Genomic DNA, 6,776 nt, shown 5'->3' on the forward strand with positions numbered 1-6,776 from the left:
CATTAGTTTGAAGGCTGTGTTGTGTATAGCATTTTGACATGACACCGAGTCACTAAGTGGTTTAGAATTGCATTCTAAATTCACCACTTCAAAATCATTTATCTATTCTTTTTTAGAAATCATCACTTACCCATTCCAAAATCTGTCTTGTATTCTTTTTTTAGCCATCCTCAGGTAAATCATTTTTTATACCACTGCCCAACAGCAGCAGTCACTTTTGGTTTTTACTGTCAGACAGATTGGTCTAACTTTTCTTTTTCTCTAGAATACACTCTTATACCATAACATTAAGGAAATGCTCAACAACAGTAATGCATCTTAGAAATGCGCCAAAAAAGCAGATCCAGCTTTGCACTTGACAGATGAAATTATATATTGTTTCAAAGAAAGTGTTTAAATTCACAAAACATGACATTCCAAATTATGAACAAATAGTTCTACTTCTCACTCATTTTTACGGAACATATTGTTCCACACGACATTGCGTATCATTTGTCACAAATACCTTGAGATTTCGATAGAATGTGTTAACAGTATACAAAGAGCGAGGCAACAAAAGCTGCAAATTCCAAATACATATAGAATATTATTTCCAGATAATCAGCTAATCATCATCCCATTATTTGACGCATTCCATTCAAAGCGCAGTGTTTTCTGAGATGATAAAACTCAAAGCACACTTATTTTTTCACAGCAGGGTACTTACCTGACCTTTTTCTGAATTCATCTAGTAATGTAGAATTGTGTGATATTTATCGAATTACATTACTTGTAGCTATTATTAGAGCTTAGTAAAGACTAAGCAAATGTCAATTTTTCTACATACAATTCACCAGAAAAACATAAGGAGTGTTCTCCCATACAGTACATATAACTTTACAATTAATCCAAGTGAACAGCTTGATGAAGCCATAATGCACATTGTTTATTTTTTTAAAGTAGTCTAAAACAAACTGAAGAAATCTAATTTAAGAAAAATGTTCAGATAGGTTTTATCCTACTTTGGTTTCATATACAGTATAATATGCTCTGTGGTGGGCTGGCGCCCTGCCCGGGGTTTGTTTCCTGCCTTGCTCTCTGTGTTGGCTGGGATTGGCTCCAGCAGAACCCCGTGACCCTGTAGTTAGGATATAGCGGGTTGGATAATGGATGGATGGATATAATATGCTAAGAGTGCAAAATCCCACACAATATAAGGCGTATCACTTAAAAACTGTAAACTGACCTGAAAAGATGACATCTACAATTAAAGTTTTAAATTCTCAGAATATTAAAAGGTTAAAACGTTACAGATAAAAATTATACTAACTAAAACAAATTAATTCTGTGAAATTACATTTGCAAAATAACTATTCTATCTTATTCAAATTGAAACACAAACTTTTCCAAAAGGGAGCAACAAAACTAACAGTAAAGAATACTTTTTTCATATTAAAAGAATGACAGGAATAATCCCAACCAAAGGGCTTGAAATTTAACAACTTTAATTATGCAGACAGTTCAAATACATTTATATTAAACATTCAGTACATGTCTTCAAGGAAACATTTATAAACTACCACTGCAGGCAGGACCATTCTAGTAACTTGTTATTCTTTTAAAAAACAAATATATTCTTGTTTATCAGTAACAAAGAGCTTGTAAATGTTAATGCTTCACTGGTTACCTTGTCAATTAAAATCAAGGGTGATGTGTAACACAGGATTTATGCTACTAGAGGGAAGCAGTCAGAAACTCAGCAGATGCCACTGTCACTAAGAGGCTTAGTGAGACATTTTCACTATTACACTGTTACTCGCTTGCATAAATGAAAGAGAACGGCCCTCATGTTTTAAATTTGCCTAGAGGATACTTACATTTCACCAATTCACATTTTTCTAAATATAAAAAACAAATCTTAATGTATTTATTCAGCCATTGGATGAAATTTTTTTTTTCACTCAATTCTTATAAAACACTATTAACCACAGAAACTTGCCAAATTCACACTAAATATGCAGCAAACTAAATAGTCAATTGAAACAAACGTATTTGGTACAGCATTGAACAACACAACTTCATTGGACATGGAAATGTTTTACCTCAATTTAACTGTACAAGGTCAGAAAAAGCTGTTAGAAACCCAAAGTACAGTGAACTGGCAAAAAAGTAAGCTCTTCCATAGTGTCATGTACACAAAGGATGAGAATAAGGGATGTAAGCAGTGCATCTTCTTTGCCTTTTTTAGACAAACTAAAGAGTAATGCTACAAGAAAGCACATGAACAAATTTACACACCCATTATCTGTGTTTGGTAATAAAAGGCATGGGTCACATGTGCCTCTTCAGGGAAGGATTGAAAGGGTATGAAGAGGAATGTGTTTGTTTGCTACATTGTCTGCTAACGATTTTCTGTTTCCACCCTTATTCAGGAAGAGCAGGAACTGGAAAACAACCATTAACTCTGCCCATAATCCCACCCCTTTGAGCCCAATATGGGGATAACATTGCACATGGACACTTGCTGACCAGACAAAGCGGAAGGCACACCTCAAAAGTCTTTTCAATTACCTTTATATACTATTTGTTTATTAAAAGACATTATTGTTCATACTCTAAACCTTGAATTTGTCTTTTATATCAATATAGTAAGGTTCATTCCTAAGATTAACAAGAGGAAAGAAAAGAACAGCATTTCTTTGTCTATTCAGACTTCTTACTTCTGTAGGTAAACATAAAATAAGTAGACCACAAATTTCATCAGATTTTTAAAATAGTCCGTACATTTATCTTTTTCTGAGCTCACTTTTCCTGAACTGGCTAACAAACCACCTTGAGAATTATACACATATTCCTGACCAATTTATGGCATCCAGTCAACCACTGGGATAGGGGTACAAAAACACTGGAAACACAGAAATGGTAAGACTGCTCAAAATTGGCATAAACAATGACCAGGCCAAAAATCAAACAGAGGCTCTTGACAGTATGGAGCAGTAGCACTAGTCACTAAGACTCCATGCAAGGGTTTAACAATCACAGAAGATGAAAAACACTTCTAAATTAAAATACAAATAAGCTTTGCAATACAAATTTTCTCTCTCTTCACAGCTCATGTGGAATATTAAAGTCAATACTAAAGTACAGTAAAAAAAAAAAAAAAAGAAAAGAAAATTTCAGTAGCAAATGCACACAATACCATAAAAATATGCTCTTTAGGAATGGTTCCCATTTCATTTAAAAAAATAAATACCTCATTTTACCATATTAATTTAATTTGACAAATTTTCAAAGAATCTTCAGTTGCTTACAATCCATGAGAAATTCTTTTTCAAAATGTATTTTGATAGTGAAAAAAATAATTAAAGGATTATATTAATCCTCCCAAAATACTGCATGTATCTGCAGATTTTCTGAACCTTCTATTGCCATTGTTAGGTCATATCAAGCCTTGGACTCAGAAACAATGAGTACGAGAAGAAGCAACCAAAGACAGCACACCACACCATCCCAAGGCACACTCACATACACACCCACATTCACTGATACCAGGGAAATGCAGATTTACAAGCCAACCTAGCATTTAGTCTTAAAAATGTGGGAGGAAGTCAGCAAGACCAGAGAAAACTCAAGCAGACATGGAAAGAATGTGTAAACTCCATACAGCCAGCAACTTGCCTTGCAATTCAAGCTAGGTCGTTAGAATTATGACAAAACACTGCTGAATGTTCTTTTCTCTTAGTATCTGCTCCTGGATTCTGCTTTAAGGTTGTTCATTTATTCTTTGTAACGTGTGTAATTTAGGATACTGTGAAATGTGGCAATACAAAAGTAAAACAAATCTATCAGAGATGAAATATTAGTATATTCCGATCTTACTGTGAAATGTGTATATATATATCACTTAATGGGATCTTATGGGAAACAATCCACCTTTAAGAATTTAAAATTATTCCAGTCCTGATCTTCATCTGCAGTCTATCCGAGACACTAGGGAGAGAGTCTTGAAGCTCCTGCAAGTCATAAGTGAACACTGTAATATGTTACACAGAGACTAGCTATGAATCGTGTTAAGTAACATCAAAGCATATTCATTTAGAATTTGCCACCTTCTCTTACAGATTATTTATTTATATGGGGTATGCAATGCAAGACACTTGTGTTCACGGTATTGCATTTCCCTTTCTTATCAAGTTACCGCCTGGTGCCTGTTGCTTTTGTGGGATACAGATTGAGACACCTACAACTGCCCTAACAGGTTTTAATCAGATACAGAAGATCTATTGCAGAATCTGTACAAAGATCTGGGAGAAACTAAAAATACATCTTTTATGATTTTCAGGACATAACACTCTTACATTTCGGTAAAATACAACTACGACCAGTAAAACTGGATTTTACTGAAATTTTACATGAGTCCAGCGAATGAGCAATTAATCAAAATATCAAAATACAATGCGATTTTTATAAAGTATATTACTATAAAGGATATATTGTATTTATGCAAAGAAGACTAATTCTAAAAATAATTTTGCCACACTTACACCACTTAGAGGAGCATAAAAAAAACGCAGCTTTGTTTACAGAGATTTTAAAATCACAATTAATTTGCATTTAACACAATTTATACAGATTTCTGCTTTTTATATCCATCTATCCATTATCCAACCCGCTATATCCTAACTACAGGGTCACGGGGGTCTGCTGGAGCCAACACCAAAAACTACAATTCTTGACTTGTATTAATTTCACAAATATGATGTTTGATACTTTACTGCATATATCGTTCACCCCTTACAATAAAGCTTTAAAATACAATATATTTATATATATATATTAACATCCCATTGTCCAGTGGGCTATGGTGGATTATTTTCTAATTAGCTACTGTAATATTACTATAATGAGGCGCATTCATCACGTTTTAATTAAAGAGAATTTACACCAGTGCGCCACTGCCAGCGAATCGGTTCAAGCGACTTGCTTGATTGCAAGACGGTGACAGCCAGCTGATCCCCAAACTAAAGAGAGGAAAAACCTCCAACGGTTAAGACGTATCTGATTTCGCTTGTGTGATGGGAAATCATATACGCAAAACATGGACACATACTGTATTATGGACTGCTACCTGTAAAGACACGGGTAGGGGTGCGTTCGAAATGTTTATATTAATCTGTGTATGCTTAAGTGATCTAGAGGGCGGGTCGCCAGTGTCTCCTAAAACAGGCATTAAAGTAAAAACAAAGGCCAGACAGAACACACATTGCTACCTGGAATTGGCTTATTTTTTTATATTCCTCGGTGTTGAAGCTACTGTACACAGCGTGCTTGGAGACAAGCAGTAAAGAAAGCTGAGGGCTTTTATAAGCGCTAGTTTAGACAGACAAAAGAAATGGTTCCCAGTATGCGCATACGTGAGTTAAAAACAGGTCTTACAGATTGGCTATATATTCGATTGCTTTAAGAAGCAACGGCGTTACTGAATTCAAGGTCTTGTAAATTTAAAAATACAAAGTTATACAAAGACAACTGACTATCAAAGTTCATCGCAGATGCGCGGATTTGTGCTAACCTTGTTTTCTCCCAGGAGTAGGATTCTTTAAAAATACAGTAAAGAAATCCACATCTTACCTACCAAGCCCCCACTCCAAATTCTCCTCTTGTCTCTTACCTGTCTTGGCAGGTGGCTGCAGGCAACCCCCCGAAGAGGTGCTCTATCTTTCCAAATCTCCACCTTCCTGTGCAGAGAGGGGTTGCAGAATAATCCCAGTAAAGCCGAGTCAATCGCCCACTGAGCGCAAAGCCGCTAACTCCAGCAGAATGGTGCCCAGGAGAACCGAGACAGCCTACCTCAAGTCTCACGGATTGTTTCTTGTCAGTATTCGCGTGTCTTTGTGACGGGGAGAACACCCCCAAACGGAACTGGGCTTTGTCGAACCGAGGTGAATAGAGCGCTACGAGAAGCTGCGTAGGCAAGATGCTCTCGGGCATTTAGCGTCGCAGTCAGCGTTCGCATTTGTGCTTGTGACCAACAGAAAAGCGACACCCAGCTAAGCCGAACTGGGTCGAATACTGCAGAACAGTGAACCAGTCTAGTGCTGTAGCCGTAAGCAGTACGCCCACAGTCCAAAACAGTTGGAGCGCAAGTCCGCCAAAGCAGCCCTAAGTCAAACCCAAATCCAAGCAGGCAAACCTGGACTGGTCTGACCACAGCCCGAATCGTGGCTACTTCAGGAAACCGTCTATGAACGGCAGAGGCAAAGACTGAAATTCCCGACTGCAGGCAATAGCCTGACCACTGAGAGCCGCCTGCCTCTGTACAGTGTGGAGCCAGCCTCCCACAGCAAAGCGATCACTTACCAGAGGCGCGTTTCAGAAACACCCCCGCCCACCGCAACTACCGTAAAGTCCAGAATAGAGTAAACCTCGCTTTTTCTTCTACTGTTCACTACCGCCCCTGGAATTATTCTGCACCGATCCGTATTATTAATATTTACATCATATGAGAATAAACATTGGACAATCATAAAACAATAATTTTATATCCGTAGAACAATTTCTTCGATTCTTAAAACAGACTTTTTACAGTATATCATTATAAAGCAGAATTTTTAGAACAGCGTCACAGAACTCTTTTCTGACCAGTGGTATATAGCTGAATTTTTCAGGACTATGACACATTGTTTGGACCTAGTTCAGTCCCACCTGCTGTTACCTTGTGCTTCTATAAAAAGGTGAGTAAACACACCATACGATGCTCTTAACAAATTCATCATAAAGCTTGTTACTATACTGTT

At 36.9% G+C, this 6,776-nt stretch overlaps 1 protein-coding gene across 2 annotated transcripts in view; it reads right to left on the minus strand.

Moving 5' to 3' along the window:
• dok4 (docking protein 4) overlaps window positions 1-6,301 on the minus strand; it is a 263,114-nt gene extending 256,813 nt beyond the window's left edge. For both annotated transcript variants that reach the window (XM_051932134.1, XM_028809691.2), the window contains exon 1: window positions 5,651-6,301. The gene's annotated coding sequence lies outside the window, so the exon portion shown is untranslated. The remainder of the gene's footprint in view (window positions 1-5,650) is intronic.
• Between the last annotated feature and the right edge of the window lie 475 nt (window positions 6,302-6,776).

The sequence above is a fragment of the Erpetoichthys calabaricus genome, chromosome 9 (assembly GCF_900747795.2).
Source record: "Erpetoichthys calabaricus chromosome 9, fErpCal1.3, whole genome shotgun sequence".
Lineage (NCBI taxonomy): Eukaryota > Metazoa > Chordata > Cladistia > Polypteriformes > Polypteridae > Erpetoichthys > Erpetoichthys calabaricus.